Genomic DNA, 17294 nt, shown 5'->3' with positions numbered 1-17294 from the left:
AACTATAGAGAAGAAAGTGGGTAAGTGGCTGTTTAGGGCCAGGGAGAGGAGGGGGTGTGTGTGAAGAAATGGGGAGTGACTGCTAGTGAGTATGAGGTTACTTTCTGGGGTGACAAACATGTTCTAAAGTTAGGTTGTGATGATGGCTCCATTATTCCAGGAATATACTAAAAAAGCTTTGAGCTGTATATTTCAAATAGATAACTATAATGGTATGTGAATTATATCTCAATAAAACCGTTAAAAAATGCTTAGTCCCTTATTACACATGACACACTATGGTATTTTCTATTTCATTTCTTTTAACAACATAACAGAAATTGTGATCTCCCAAAATTCTATAACCTACTAATGGGTCATGAGTAACAATCTGAAAGCACTGCCACAGAGTCCTACAACACTAAAAGTGATAACCACCATCTCCTGTATCAGGACTAATCCTCTCATACCTCACATCCCTGCTTATGGTCACCAGAAAAAATCCAGCTCTCCCTGGTTATCTATTATTCCCTGAATTCTCACTGCCACACTGCTGTGTACGTCCTCCATTTGACTCAATTCTTCATCATCCTAATTCCTTTACTTGGCCTTCTGAAATTCCCAATTTGTGACAAGCAAACTTAGCCTGTTACACTACCTTTAACCTTTCTTGTTATCGTCTATCCTCCCTCCAATTCTTCCTTATTCATTGAGGATATTACAACTGGTTTACAGTACGTACCCTTACTCCTCTCACTAGTTGCTGATTTCACCATGCATGCAGACTGACCCTTTTTTAATACCTCAGACTCTTTAACTCATTGGCCTCCTCACGTTCAGGACTTGTCTCTGAATTCCACCTCGGAAGCCCACACCCAAAGTTAACCTGAGCATTATTAATGTCAATAATTATCATACTTGTGAAATCTCTCTTTCAGGTATTCCACTCTGACCATGGCATTCAATCTTTCAAGTTAACTTACTCAAACCCTGTGGCCAGTTACACACTCAACCACCACCCCACAATAAGCATTCTAGTTAAAAGGTCCTTATTTCCCTTGTCCCCCTTTCCTTCTTTTGAACTGATCTGGTGTGATGGTTAGTTTTAAGTGTCAATTTGGCTAGTCTGTAGTACCCAGTTATTCAAACACTAATGTAGTTGCTGTGAAGGTATTTTGTAGATGTGATTAATATCTACAAACAGTCAAGTTTAAGTACAGGAGCTTATCCTTGATACCGTGGGTAGGCCTCATCCAATCACTTGATAAGGCTTTAATAGCAAAAACAAGTTTCCCTGAGAAAAACAAAATTCTGCCTCAAGGCTGCAGTATTAACTCCTGACCAAGAATTTCCTGCCTGCCCTACAGATTTCAGACTTGCCAGCCCTCACAAAAACAAATGCCTTAAAATCTCAGTCTATCTACCTATAACTCCGATTTGCTGTTTCTCTGGAGAACTCTAATACACCTGGCAAAATCTCACCCTGGGTAAATTCAACTACCTGCCTTAATCTGTGCCTGTAACTAATCAGCTAAATAATGCTGGGGGGAGGGGGGTCACAAAACTAGGCTGACTAATATCACTTTAAAGTCAAGATTTTAAACCTTAAATGAACAATCAATACTTCTTGGCAAACTGCTTCAAACTCCCCAAACTCCCATCCCTTTCTGCCCGTATGAATCTCATGCTTCATTGAGCAAACAGAAACCACAAGAGAAGATGAAAGCCAGGAGAATAGGCCTTCACCTTCCAACTTCCAAACTTCCTCGCAAGGGCACACAACTTTTCTGCATTTCCTCCTGTTAGATGGAAAAGATCTCTCCTCTACTGAGGGCCAAACTCTCTACCTGTACTCTGCATCCCCTTTCCTACATACAGCAATGCCATTTTCACTCATTTTCTGAGCCTCACAATTTCCTTTATCCACCAACCCATTTCTTTGTTCACTTCAGAGCTAATCTTAAAAGAGTGGTCTGCACCCACTGTGTCAGCACTTGCTCATTTCTCACTCTTTTTCAAAGTGTTTCATTCAGGGGCTGGGTGTGGTGGCTCACGCCTATAATCCCAGCACTTTGGGAGGCGGAGGTGGTAAGATCACATGAGGCCAGGAGTTTCAGACCAGCCTAGGCAACACAGTGAGACCCCATCTTTACAAAAAACTTAAAAATTCGCCAGCCGAGTCCCAGCTACTACTCGGGAGGCTGGAGGCTGAGACAGGAAGATTCACTTGAACCCAGGAGTTTAAGGCTGCAGTGAGCTATGATCACACCACTGCACTCCAGCCTGGGCAACAGAGGGAGACCCTGTCTTTAAAAAGAAAAATCATTCATTGTTTTTTAACCATCTTCAACTTGGCTTCTTTCTTCCCACTTTAATAAAACCACCCAACAAGATCACCAACTTCCCATATAATCTCTCTATGCCTGTTTCCTCATGTATAAAATGGGAGTAACAGTGCCCACCTTGTAGGGTTGCTGTGGGATGTTTAAACAATTTAACATACATAAAGCACAAGAACAGTGCCTGGTATATGATAGGCACCAAATATGCATTAGCTCCTATACCATTAGGATAGTCTGGATACTTGTTTTCCCGAGGTTCTAACTTTTTGTTTCTAGCTTACTTAACGATGTATGCGTCCTTCAGCAGAAAACTGCCTTAGCTTTTTGGTGGGAGCAGGGGAAGGGAAGAAGAGACAGAAAATAAACTATTTAATCCCCATTAAGCAATGCGATCTCTACTGAAGTTCAGCTAAGTACCTAACTACCATATAATTTTATAAGGATGAGCGACCTGCCCCAATCCAGTCGCCAAATCAAACTCACTCTTTGCACCCTCTCACTCCTGTGCTTTCCTGACTTGATTTTTGCATTTTTCCAAGCTTAAGACCCTCCTGTCTATATTCATTCACTTCATACTTCTCATATCTTGACTTCTACTTTGACTGCATGCTCTCTGACACCAGACTAAATTATATTTCCGGGAGCTGCCTCTGGGTGCTAAGCACATAGAAAGCAGCCTATACATATAGTCACACCTTGCTTAAGGATGGGGATACCTTCTGAGAAATGCATCATTAGGCAATTTTGTCACTGTGCAAACATCATGGAATCTACTTACACCAACCTAGATAGTACAACATACCTAAGCTATAATATGGTGTAGCCTACTGACCCTAGGCTACGAACCTGTACAGCATGTTACTGTACTGAATACTGCAGGCAACTGTAACACAACGGGAAGTATTTGTGTATCTAAACATAGAAAAAACAGAGTAAAAATATGGTATAATTTTATGGGACCACTGTCACATATGTGGTCTGTAATGGACCGAAACCTCACCATGTGGTGCATGACTGTATCATCAAATAAGACACAAGGCAGTTAACTGCTAATCCTACATTCACTATCAAGTGATCCCCAACTTGTCCATTTAACATTTTGAAAACCACAATTCATTTAAAGTTACATTAACTTTAGAGAGAAAACTTCACACTACTTTAAGTATTCCCATAATCCCTCCCCAATTTCATTATTATTCATAACATTTAAATACTCAACAGATAAACAGATATTTTGGCTCGTTTTACATATAATGGAGGAAAACTATAATCTTCTAAAATCACCACTATAAATGCAATAAGAAAAAATACAAGAGTATAAAAAGTTGGGGGAGGGAGGAGGTAAAAATCAAAGGAAACAAAAAAGCTGGCATGACATAAGAAAAATTAAAAATTCAACTACAAAACTATTAGAAATAATAAATATTCTACAGGGGGCTTATTAAATATATAAAATATTAACTAATATACAAAATAAAAAGCTTTCTTATATATAACCAGATAGAAGATAAAAGTGGAAAAAAAGATGCCATTTCCAGCAAAAAAAAAAAAAAACTTAAATATATAAAACAGCAAAAAAAATTTTAATGTTTAAAAATGCTATCAGGAACTCAAAATGAGACTTCAACAAATGAAAAGGTTGTTTTTCCTATTCTTGGATATAAAGGTACATCATAAAGCTGTCACTTATTCTATAAATACAAAGAAATCCTAACAGTACACTGAATCCATGTAATAGAAGCCAATCATTGGGGAGCAAAGTAACTTGAAAAGGATGTAAGGAAAGGTTCTGGGTGATGGAAGTGTTCTGTATTTTGATCTGGGATTGCACAAGTGTATACATAGGCAAACTTATTGGACTGTAATGCTTGTGCATCCAGCTGTACATAATTTTACCACAATAAAATAAAAAAAGTGATTCCAACAGAAAAACTGGCAGAGGAGGGGTACAGACTAGACTAGATGGGTTGTTTTTAGAAGTTCATATAAAATAAACAAGAAAGAAGCCAGAAAAAAACTTCTGAAAAGGAAGAGAAATAAAAGGGAATTAGACCTAGCAGAAAACACAGCATAAACTACAATAATAAAAACAGGATGGCTCAGGTCCCAAACAGGCAGATGGGTCAATGGAAACAATGGTACCAAATACACGTGGAAATGTTGTAAATGGTAAAGGTGGCATTTTAAATCAGTTAAGACAAAGATGGATTATTTAATAAATGGTGTAGGGACAAATGGATGGATATCTGGTGAAGAAAATAAAGTTGGAACCATACGTAATTGCCTACCATAGAATGGAAAACAGCAAATTGGGGAAAAACATTTCCAAAAAATAGTATGGAGCCAATTTGTAAAATTAATCCTACAAATCTAGGAAAATGAGCAACAAAGCAATAGAAAAATATGCAAAGACAAGGACAGTTCAAAAGAAAGAAAACACAAACAGCCCTTAAAAGATGAAAGACGTCTAAGGGTAATAAGAAGCAGGCATCCTTACACAGTGCTGGTGGAATGGAAGTTGGACAACCTCTACAGGCTACACTTCAGCAATACATAAAATTACAAATGCACATACGCTGGCCTAGGAACTCTACCTCTGGAAATTTATCCTATGCATTTAAGTGCAACATGGCGTATGCACAAGGTAATCCACTGCACCACGGCTTTTGATAGCAAAAGTCTGAAAACTACCTAAATATGCATCAGAAAGGAGTTAAATGGTATACCAGTATAATGATGTTATGGACTGTCTGTGTCCCTCCAAATTCATATGTTGAAGGCCTACCCTCTAACTTGATAGTATCTGGAGGAGAGACCTTTAGGAGGTAACTAAGCCTCTCATGACTATATTAGGTCATGAGGGTGGAGCCCCCATGATAGGATGAGGAACAGACTAGAGCTCTTAGGGGCCATGTGAGGATACATCCAGAAGCCGGCCACCTATAAAGCCAGGAAAAGGACCCTCACCAGGGAACCAAATTGACTAAGTAGCCTAATCTTGAACTTCCCGACCTCCAGAACTGTGAGAAATAAATTTCTGTTGTTTAAACCACTCAAGTTATGGTATTTTGATATAGCAGCCCAAACAGAGTAAGACAAATGGAATACCACAAAGATGTTAAAAAAGCATGCCATTTACATACTGATATGACTGATATAAAATAATCTCTCAGCTATATTAAAACAAACAGCAGGCCACGTGCGGTGGCTCACACCCGTAATCCCAGCACTTTGGAGGCCAAGGCAGGTGGATCACCTGTAATCCCGGCTACTCAGGAGGCTGAGGCAGGAGAATCACCTGAACCTCGGAGGCAGAGGTGGCAGTGAGCTGAGATTGTGCCACTGCACTCCAGCCTGGGCAACGAGAGTGATACTCCGTCTCAAAAAACAAACCAACAAGCAAAAAACAAAAAAGCAAAAGGTGATACATATTGCATGCAACAATTTACATTAAATAAAAAGGGAGGGAGCAGAGCAGAGGCTATACAGGACTGTATATATGTATGACACCTATCCTTCATTGGCAAAGCCAAAATCCATAAAGCTGTGAAAAATACGTTTTTAAAATAAGTTTAGTACAAACGTATTTGGTGGTAAAACCTGACGAGACGTAGCATAAGATTTTATAATCTTTATTCACCCTACTTGTATTTGTTATGCTTTTATAAAAATATTAATGTCTTTGATTATTTCTGGGTGTTGTTGTTGTTGTTGTTGTTTGAGACAGAGTCTCACCTCTGCCGCCCAGGCTGGAGTGTAGTGGCACGATCTCAGCTCACTGCAACCTCCGCCTCCTAGATTCAAGAGATTCTCCTGCCTCAACCTCCCAAGTAGCTGGGATTACAGGCGTACGCTACCACGCCCAGCTAATTTTTGTATTTTTAGTATAGACGGGGTATCACTATGTTGGCCAAGCTGGTCTCAAACTCCTGACCTCAGGTGATCCGCCCGCCTCGGCCTCCCAAAGTGCTCAGATTACAGGCGTGAGCCACCGCGCCTGGCCTATGTCTGTATTTTTTACAGAAATGTTAATGTGTTTAATCATGAGGCTACAACCTCTTACTAGGGATTTTGGATAACACGGTAGATGTGCTACATTATCTTTCCACAATTGCAAAAAAAGCCTTCATTCTAAAATACATCTGGACCAAGGATTTTGAACAAAGGATTATATACTTAAACATATATAAACTATCTTTGGAAGTATTCACAGGAATTTTAACAGTTTCCAGGCAGAAGAACTAGGTGGCTACACAGAGTAGAAAAGGAGATTCTTTATCTTTTTAAATCTTTGGAATTTTGAGTCAAAGTGAATTCATTACTACTTAGTCAAAATATAAAATGTAAACAAATTAAAACATTAAGACTTTTAAATTCTCAATAGTAACAGCCAAAGCTAGATGCTTTGGTTTTTGTTTAACTGAAAAGTGACCCTTTCTCAAGTCACAGAAAAATCCACACAGCAGTAGCTTTTCTTTATCTTACCTTTGGTTGACCCAATGGCATCTGAAAATCAGAAAGCCATCCTTCCTGGAACAAGTCAGAAAATGGTGATTTTTCTACCCAATTAATGACTTTTAGGAAATAACATCTTATGGTTTTGATGTTTCCTGCGAAGCAAAGCAAGTGCTTGTGTGTGGCTATTTTTCGTTTCTAGTTTCCCCAGAAATATGGTGGGTGGCAGGCTTGAGTCTCTCAGCACCAAGAGGCAGTACTGGAGGACTATACTTCTCAATACTGGAGAGAGACTTTAAAAAGTGTTTCTAGTACAGATCCAGCCTTACATCATAAGAGCTTCAATACAGAGGAGATTGAGAACTCTGGTTAGTACCTGAGTAGCATCTTTTCTACTGTCAGCTTTTCATATTTCTCATATACTTATTTTGATACCCTGTTGTATTCCAAAATGAATTCATAAGGTTTGCCTTTTCTTATGATTTGGATTTTGACTAATGTGCACCACACTCTCAACTTAAACCAGGAATCAGAAAAGAAGATATCTTGCTTTCTCAGGTTTATCGAGTGAGTACAAAGGCATGGCAAGAGATGTAAGGTTTGGAAGGCCCCAAATGCCCCAATGACAAAAGAAATTCCTAATGAAATGACTAACAATATTTGCTTCCTTGTGTTAGGACATAAATGTGCTTACGTTAATCCTTATCTTCTATCAAATTATACTCAGCTCACTGAGGGTAGAAACTGACTTCTATTTCCTTTGGTTCCTACATCACCGAATACCTGGATTAGTATAGTGCAATGCTCAGTAAATACTGCCGAAGTAAAAACCAGTGTCATCTCATAGTAGATGCTCTTGAGAAGGAACAAGAAATTTAATCCACCATTATAATCATAGAAACGCTAAACAGAAGACTTAGAAAACCACAGAAAATACAGAAAAGATAATATTTCTAAGTGGTACTAATAAATAATCTCCCTCATTTTTTAAGAGGCCTCCAGGCCTCAATGAATTGTTGTGGTTACCAGGTCTCTGACAAATCTGCAATCTTCACAGAATCGAAGATCCCAATAACACTAAATTTAAAAGATGTGACAGCATTCCATTTTCTTCAAATGTGTCACATGATAAAGCTATTCGTAGCTCCTAAATTCTCATTCCTTTAGATGTCTATAACAAACCTAGGAAAGCTTAGGCAATTTTCTCCTGTGGGAAAAGGCAAAAAATCGTGAAAGTGGCAAATATGTTCCCTTCAATATTTGCTTTTGGAACATTTCCAAATTTTAAGATAGAGAGGATTACTGGTCCAAATGTTAATATAAATCATCTCAGTCAATTCAGATTACATGAGATGATCGAATTTTAAATAAACCCCCCAGAGATGCAGAGTGAAACAAATGGCATATTCTGGAAAAATAGAATGGACACTGTGCATTAAACTGGTTTGACGTTTACTTGGCATTTTATGTTTGTTCAAAGTTAAATATAAGTGATAACAATAGCAAAAACTACCTGAATACTTGTATCTAGCATTCCAGCCGCCACAACAGTGCCAGGCACTTTACATGCAGTACCTTATTTAAACCTCACAGCCCTATGAGGTTATGTGCTATTATTATTCTCATTTGACAGATAATAAAACAGGCCCAAATATGTTATATAATCTGAACTAGCCTATACCACAGTTAGTTAGATCGGAGCACGATTAGAACTCAGGGCTGAACTTAAAACCCACGCTAGCAATCATTGTAAGGTTTGAGTTCCTTGACTTTCTAAAGAATGGCAGATTTTAACTAAATCTGAAATATAATAAAGGGTAACAGGAAACACAGGTATCTCTTGTATTTGTGATATAACCCACCTCCAAGAAAAAGAATGGAAGCTACTAAGTTTTCCAAAAAGGGGTCTCCTCTCTGTCTCTCTCCATACACATACGTATACACACATACACACACACACACACACACAATTTTAAAAACTGGATTTCAGTGAAATTTGGCCTGCACAGAGATGTGAAGTGGGCTTTTGTTTGGTGGGAACCCTTTCATATACCTTTTAAAAGAGCATAAATTAACTGTTTAGAGATGCCTTCAGTCTCATCCTTGATTATAAGCTTCCTGAGGATAATGAACTCATTTTATGTCTTCCACAAAGTCTCTGGGAGCATACGGTCTCATGAGAAGGCATGATGCTGTGGAATAAATGAAAACCTACCTTTCCAAGAATCTCTAGCTTATGGTGAAGCCTTCCTTTTGTTTTCTAAGTCTGGATATTAAAGAAAAAATTCAACTCAACACTTTTTTTGGCTTCTGAAAATTACAAAATTACAAAATCCTAACTTTGACTACTGTTCTTAACTTAGGCTTCTGATTATCACCCAAGAAGGGCTCTTTTTGTCCTAGTATGTTTTCTCAAGAACCACCTATCTGAGGAACAAGCCTTCTATAAAAAAAAGTTCTGACAGCCTCAGTTTATAGTTTTAAAGCCAAAAACATTAAGGCACTTGCCTAAAGCTCCAGAACTTGATGACAAAGTCCAGATGGCAGAACTGAGAAATGAACCTAGGTCTGATTCCTGGATTGCTCTAGCTCCACCTATTGACCTGAATGACAGGATAACTCATTTCAATACTCCTGTTACCTTTCAGTCAACTCACTTCTGAAATCAAAGTTCAACTTAACCTGCATTAAGAGTAAGAATGCAAGGCTTCTAAATGTTCAGGTAAAGAGCTCATGATTAAGACAATCAGCATCACAGTTCACTGACATAGGCAAATGATTCATATATAAAGCTATGTGGTTATAATGACTTCCTTGGACCACATGAATCAGAAAAGCTACTACCCATACCATTGACTTGACCAGAGACCTCTAGAGCACTGGAATCCTAATGTCAGACATTATTTTGTATTTCCACTCGTGCAACAAAGCATCTCAACCATGTAGATGACTGAAATATGTCAAAATTCAACCCGCTGGCAAAGCAGACCAACAAGAAGCAGGCTCCTATTCAACAACCTCTTAGCTCTAGGATAGTTGGGGACTAGTCATTTAACAACAAATTCCTTCAAGTTGTTTCACTGAACATCTCATCCTCACAAGGTCACTCTGATAATATCAGGCATGGAGCAAATAGTTAAGATTATAACCACATTAATTTGTATACAATTTATTCTTGCACAGATTTCCTTTCCAAATGGCATTTCCCCCAGGATCTAAAGGAGTATGAAGGATATAGTTTCCTATTCTGCCAGGACAGGACATTTAAAAGGAGCCCTTTTCATACTTACTAAAGGAATATATTTACTAACAGAATCTATGCTATATCTCTTACTTTAAAGGATAATTTGAAGTGAAATTCAGAGTGACTGCTAATGGATACGGTGTTTCTTCTTGGGGTGATGACAACGTTCTGGAATTAGTGATGGTGATTAATGCACAACATTGTGAGTATACTAAAAACCACTGAAATATATACACTCTAACTGGTGAATTTTACATCAATTAAATTGCAATAAAGCTATTTTTAAAAACCAACAATTTGGAAAACAAAGTAACACGACTCTGGTTCTTTACACAGCCTGTGAGCTACTGCCAAAGGATTGTCAGTAACCCCTACTAGAATCTGACATACCTTAACTAGGTAAAGCAATAAAACTTTGGTATCTCAAAGATTTTCAACCCTCATCTTAAAAAAGTATTATTTTCTTATTTCTTCATTTCCACTTTACAGCAAATAATAAGAAACTCATTAGTTAATTCATTTCATATTCTTTCAAATCCAAAACAAACGCTAAACTGTATTTAGTAAGTGGAAAAGAGCTTTAACTTCGATAAATCAATTATTTTGAGTTTTAGGCTCATATTTTGTACCAATTGTGTTAATACAAGTTAGAACTTAAAACCAAACATTTCAAGTAAACATTTCTAAAATATTAGAAATATTTCTAATAAGACATTTATGTGGTTTTGTCCTCAATTTTCCACAAAATAAGAGTCACCAAAAACCTTTCAAATAATATTCACAAAATTATAAATGCAATCATTTTAGACCCCTACTGAAATACCTGTTTATGAGTGCCTGTGTGGGGATTACGTACATGCACACACACAGACACACATAAACTAGCACATACACAGAAACACACACTCCACAACCTACTTTATTTATCATATTAAAAAAAATATTTAGACAAGATTTTATTTTAGGACAGTGAATGACCTACACGTGATTCAAAAGCCCATGTCATCATAAAAGATAATGTACATGAACTGACCATTTAGCCATCTGATGTGACAGTTGCATGAAGCTTCCAAAACTTTATGGAGAACATTACGTTTTTTTTTTAAGGCTTGATTTTAAATATTATCAATTACAAAGAGCTTTTCATCAATCCGACTTTTATTGAACACTTACTATATTCCAGGCTAGGTGGTGGAGAAACAGATGCAAGACAGGCCTGCCCTCAAGGAAGTCCCATTTTGATTGCTTGCTTTTGTCAGGCACAGCACTAAACATGTTCACTTAGAGCATCTGACCTCCTAGGTTTAACGTTAACCACAGCAGGGGAATCTGAGGTAACCATTACAAATGACTGTAAGGCTGCAAGACTGGAAAAAATAAAATTTAGAAATAAATAAAAGCTGTTGTATATTTAGACCAAATCTAATTCTACTTCCTATTACACTTGAACTTCCAGATATACTGCTTAAAAAATGACCCAGAATATAACCATACCTTCCTTAACAGACATCACTTATGTAACTGTCTCATTTAAAGGTCCATCTATTATACTTCAGTCAAAGCATCTTCTTCCATGAAAGGATACTTTTCTTTACCTTCAAACCAAACCTCTTCATCTGAGTACGGTACTAAACGGTTGCTGAATGAATGAATGAATGAAAAAACAGATGTTCTAATTGCCAAGGAGGTACTTGCTGGATGCTTATCTCAAAACACAATGGACTGACGGACCAGAATTCTACTGGAAAGATCGCTGAATTTCAGAGGTAAAAATAGTAATCACTGGACAATGCCATGTAGTCAACATGTTATTAAATTCGCAGTAAAGACCAGGCAGGGAACTTTCAGAAATAAAAACGGAAAGTGTTCATCAGGGTACTTTAAAATGGACTTGGTTCTACCATCTCTGAATCGGGAACACAAATGCGAGACAAAGAGATGGGAGGGTGGGGTGAAAAAGTCAAAAGGTCACCACCGATGACCCTCAAGAGAAATGCGCGCTGACCACCGAAGCTCGGGCCAAGCTGGATGGACACCTCCCACCCGAGCCACGGGCCTGGGCACTGCCTTGCAGCCCAGAGCTGCAGGCCACTCTGGCCCTTTTCAGCGCTGCTGCCTGCGTTCGCCCAGAACGTTAGCACAAAGAAAGCATCGAGAAGCAAAATACGGTCCCTATGGGCGCGGGGCAGGCTTGGGGACCTGCCGGCAGAAGCGCTCTCCCCGGCTCCCCGCCGCCCCGGAGGAAGCCAGGGCGCGGCGGGCCGCAAAGACACCTCCGTCCGACCCTTGCCGAAGTGTTTCAGAACTTGCCACCCACCCCCCCGCTCCATTTTCTTCTCCCGCCGCGGAGGCAGGACCCACGCGAAGAGGACGCGAGAGGACAGGCGGGCGGGGCTCGCGGCGGCAGGCGGGCTGGCGGGCAGCGGAGCGCACCCAGGTCCCGCAGCCCCACGCCCCCTCGGCTGGCCCCCGCCTCCGCGCCGCTATTGTTCCCGCGCCGCCCCCGCCCGCCGCGCGCTCCCGCCCCCACTCCCAGGAGGGGGTTACGGCTGAGGAGAAGGCGGCGGCGGCGGCAGCGGCACAATAACATAAACACGACGGGGCCGCCTGCCGTCCCGGCCCTGCGGCGTCCGCCGCACTCACCCGGCAGCGCAGCGAACGGCGACAGGGAAGCCCGCCAGCGGGGACAGGGGCCGTCCGGGGGGGTCGCCGCGGCCGTTACCCAGCGCTGCTCGCGGCTCCGCAATCCAAGCCGCGTCGTCCGGCCTCGGCCGCTCGGCTGAGTAACAGGGACGCGGGCCGTCACCGCGCACGCCCGCGCACGTCATCGCGCAGGGCCCCGCCCCCGCGCCTCCAGAGCGACCGGCGGGGCGGGGCGGGGCGGGGCGGGGCGGGGCGGGGCGGGGCAGCCCCGGGGCCCGGATTGCGGGGGCGGGGCCGCCGCCCGGGGACGGGGCTACTCCAGGGGTTCCGAGAGGACTTGCGGAGGTCGCCTGGAGGCGGAGCCGCGGAGAGAGCCTCCGAGGGCTGTGGGTGAGGGGCGTGGCCTGGAGCGGGAGGGGCGGGCCCTGTGGCGGCACGTGGCGGCGCGTGGCCCCAGGGGACCGCATCTGGTTGGCGGCGGTAGCCAGGTCAGAGCTTAAGCCTTCGGGCCTCGTCGGCACAGGGTTGAAGGGCAGGTGCGCTTAGGCCTAACCTGCGCAGCGAACAGGCACCCCCTTCCGGTACACACCTGAGTGATGAAGAGCTGGTTACCTTGACCGACAATATGTTCCATTCTGAGGACACCTGTCCGGGTCCCAGAAACCTACAGAGAGATAAGTGTTCTCTTCAGCTGCCCGGGAAAAGCTGCCTCCAGTTTTTCCAAAATCCACCTCCTCCGAGATTCCTTGCAAATCCACCTCTTCCCAGATTCCTTGCATTACCTGGTTTACTTCTGAGGCCCCACAAAGCGTGTAAATGTTACAGAAGCGATAAATTGACAAGCCCTTTAAATATCCAACAACGGGTGGAAAGGCGTTTAAATTACCTACATCCATTCGGTAGAATACATTTTAGCAATTTAAATGCCATGTGTTCAAGGAATTCTTAACAACATAGGAAAATGTTCACAGTATATCATTAAGAGAAAGAAGCAAGAAACAAGTCATATATAGAATGGTCCCACTTTGATACTATATATACACATAGAAAAAACCTGGAAAGAAATACACCAAATTATGTTAACAATGGTTCATCATTGGACTATGGAATAAAGGGTGACTTGGTTCTCTTTTATACTTTGGGTATTTTCTCATGTTTTCCGAGAGGAATAGTTATGTTCACAATCGGTAACAAGTAAGTTACTTTAATAATGAATATATAAATATTTGTTGAATAAATGAATGATTTCAGGTAAACTAGTTTCCTATTACAGGTGGGGCTGGCCTGTTTCTGGTGATTCTGAAAGCGAACATACAGATGATTATTCATTCATTCTCTTCCCATTTCCTCTCTCCCTCCCTCTCAACCCTCTTAATTTCCTTCCTTCCATCCTTTATTCCTGCAATAATTATTTATTGCATGCCCATTCAGTGCCAGGCAATACAATAGAGTTTACAGATTTAATCACTGTACTATGAAAGTAATAACAGTAAACGCAAAATTATCACTGTTTTATAATACAAGTTGTTAAGGATACATAATACTATGAAACCAATTAATACACTAGTTAATAAGTCCAGAAAAGATTTCCCTGAGGAACTGTCACTTGAGCTGGGAATAGGTTTGACTAGACAGAGAATATTTTAGAGGTAACTTTGCACGCAAAGGTCCTCTGATGAGATTAAGCAGGATAAGATGGAGAAATTCAGGAAAGGCCAGCTCTGCTGGAGGAGCAAGGAAGGAGCTATGAGATGAAGTCAGGAAGATTGGTAAAGGGACCAAACGTAGGACATCCATATTGGCCATGTTGAAAATCTTTTTATCCTAAGTGCAATGGGAAGCCCCTGACATATTCAGCAAAGGGTGTGGCATGGTCAGAATAGCTTCTTGAAAAGATTCCTTATTGGAAAGAGCCCAGGTGGATGTAGGAGTAGCCTAGACGGTAAGAGGTGGAAGCTTGATCTAGGGTGATGGTCATGGAAATAGTTGATGGACATGGAAAGATCTGTGAATTATTTAGGAGGTCCAACGGGCAGAACTTACACATTCTCCAAGTGATGGGTTATGTGGGGCAATGAAGGAGAGGGAGTCATCAAGGAAAACTCAAAGGTTTCTGGCTTGTGGCCAAGGATGGATGTTAGTGCTGGTTTACCAAGATGGGAATCTTGGAAAAGGACCAGACTGGCATTAAAATATCATGAGAGCAGGCTGTTTGGCTGTTTGAAGGCTTTTGAGATGCCCAAAACTGATGTTAAGTTGGTGGTTGGATATACAGAGCTGAGGTTCAGCTAGTTAAGAGACGAATCATTGACAGTGAGTGATTCCTTGAAGCCTTGGGATAGATGGGTCAGCCTAGGCCTGAGGAGAGGGCCTGCAACCAGGCTTGGGGAACTTCAGTGTTAAAGGGCCACAAAGGGGAAGATGAGTCTGTGATGAGCTGCCAGGGAGATAGAAGGATAACCAGGAGAGAGGTGTTCAAGAAGAAAGGGCTGATCAATAATATTAAACATAAGAGGAGGCTTGGAATCCTGGAGTAATAGAACCAGAAGTGAATTAGAGTGGGCTGGGAAATGAATGGGAGGTGAGAAAATAAAGGTGGTGAATATGGATGAGTCAGGCAGTGAAGTAGGACACAAGCATATTTTACATCTGATGGGAAGACTGTTGAGAGGGAGAGGTTGAATACACACAAAAGAGAAGGAAGACGTGTGTTTCCAGAGAGAACGGGGTGTGATTGAGTGCACAGACAGAGGTACCACCTACTCCTCACCAGACAAATTAAAGGCCTGGAGGTAACAAAAAACAATACAACCCTTAGAGCTGTTGTGAAGTGAGGGGAGTTGCTGGGAGCAGAGCTCCAGAGTTTCACGCCCAGTTCTGTGATGCTATTGTTAATAACCGCCTCTGTCTCACTCCACAGAGTGAGCTTCGGACTTAGTATCAGTCTACCATGGTCAGCTTCTGATTATCTACAACTAGAAAGAACATTCCACATATTTACATGTGTGCGTTTGTGTGTTTGTGTGTGTGTATGATTGATTTCAGAAAGCATTTTGCTATTTCTGATGGAATGTAATTATCTCTGATATTCTGCAAATTCAAAATGCTTTTTTGTAACCCAGATGCAGTGTTGGGCCTTCTTCTTCCTTTTCATGCAATTCTTTCTTGTCAACCTATTAGGATTCCTTGTTAACCTATTAAGGGGCTGACTCAGAAAAAGAGGAAAATATAGTGAATTCAGGTTTCTTGTCTCTTGTCCCAGGGGAGCTGTCTTGGGGACACCTGGTCTTTGGATACCTCTGAGGCTGGGATGGGGAAAGGAGAGAAGAGGAACTGTAGGCCTTTCAAACTCAGTCTCTGCTGGAGCCCTGAGGGATGTTCAAGAAGAGGTTGCACTCTGCCAGAGTATCTCTTCCCTTGTCATCCCAGACCACACACAATGGATTGCACTGAAGATGTTTCTTTGACTAAGGTAGTCAGGTGAACATCACCAAGCTGTTCAGGGTGCAGAAACTGAAAGCTGAGACTTCAACTTACTTCCTAATTCCCTGACCTCACCCCAGGGGTGGGGAGTTGGGTTGGTGGGAAGGTACTTACCAACTAAAGCCTGCAGAAGGGCATCTCCAAGGACACTCCCTCTCCCCTGACTCCACCTCCACCACCATCCTTCTCTGTTAGCCTTGCTTTCAAGCCTCCCAGTCTCGTCTCCCACCCATGTCTCCAGTCAAGTCTACTTTTCCCCCAACAGGAGGGAGAGGTTCAGCACCTTGGTCAGTCAGTCCCTGACTCAGGGATGTTCTTTGAGAATCTTTCAAGGTAGAGCCTGCTGGCTCCCGATAAAGCAAGACAGACCCTGGATGCATGAGTAGAGGAAAGATGAGTGTTCGTATTGTAAATCCATCCTCCAACTGCAAGAACTGTGGCTCTTCAGGGGTAGGAAAGGGCCAAAAATGGCCCGAGCTCCTCAGTCGCAACTTGAACAAAATGAAGTGGAGACAGAATGGGCAGAACTCTGATTTGAAGTTACAAGTGGTACCCTGTTTTTGCTTACAGGTACATGCAAGAGAGAACCAACTAAGCTAGTCAAGTTTATAGATTGAGTACACATGCATATTTCCATGGGAAAAAAAAAAGGTCAGCATTTATTCCTCTAAGATGATGGTTTTCAAATTGTGGTTCCCCAGACCAGCATCAGCTGAGAACTTGTCGAAAATGCAAATTCTCATACTCACCTTAGACCGGCTGAGTGAGAAACCTTGAGGAAGAAGCCCAGCAATCTGTGTTTTAATGAGCCCCCCAAGGCATTTCTGATGCCCATTTGAGTTTGAGAATCCCAGCAACAGGACACTGACTCACAAGTCACCCTGCTCATTTTAATCACCTGGGTGGGGAGGGGCTTAAAACTGCCCACACCCGGCTGAACGTGGTGGCTCACACCTGTAATCCTAGCACTTCGGGAGGCCGAGGCAGGTGGATCACGAGGTCAGGAGTTCAAGACCAGCCTGACAAACATGGTGAAGCCCCATCGCTATTAAAAATACAAAAATTAGCTGGTCGTGGTGGCGCAAGCCTGTAATCTCAGCTACTCAAGAGGCTGAGGCAGGAGAATCACTTGAACCTGGGAGGTGGAG

General features: G+C 41.8%; 1 protein-coding gene across 25 annotated transcripts in view; it reads right to left on the bottom strand.

Annotated features, from left to right (window-relative positions):
• MAPK8 (mitogen-activated protein kinase 8) overlaps positions 1–12884 on the bottom strand; it is a 127968-nt gene extending 115084 nt beyond the window's left edge. For 5 of the 25 annotated variants that reach the window (XM_055092769.2, XM_034930515.3, XM_034930519.3 and 2 more), the window contains exons 1-2: positions 12664–12848; positions 11194–11387 (exon numbers count right to left, since the gene is read on the bottom strand). The gene's annotated coding sequence lies outside the window, so the exon portion shown is untranslated. Of the gene's footprint in view, positions 1–11193; positions 11388–12663 lie in introns of all 25 variants that reach the window. The other 20 variants (XM_055092765.2, XM_057298881.2, XM_034930507.3 and 17 more) reach the window with 7 other exon arrangements.
• Positions 12885–17294: the final 4410 nt, after the last annotated feature.

Source organism: Pan paniscus, chromosome 8, assembly GCF_029289425.2.
Source record: "Pan paniscus chromosome 8, NHGRI_mPanPan1-v2.0_pri, whole genome shotgun sequence".
Classification (NCBI taxonomy): Eukaryota; Metazoa; Chordata; class Mammalia; order Primates; family Hominidae; genus Pan; species Pan paniscus.
The sequence above is the reverse complement of the archived record's forward strand: the minus strand, read 5'-3'. Positions and strand labels throughout refer to the sequence as shown.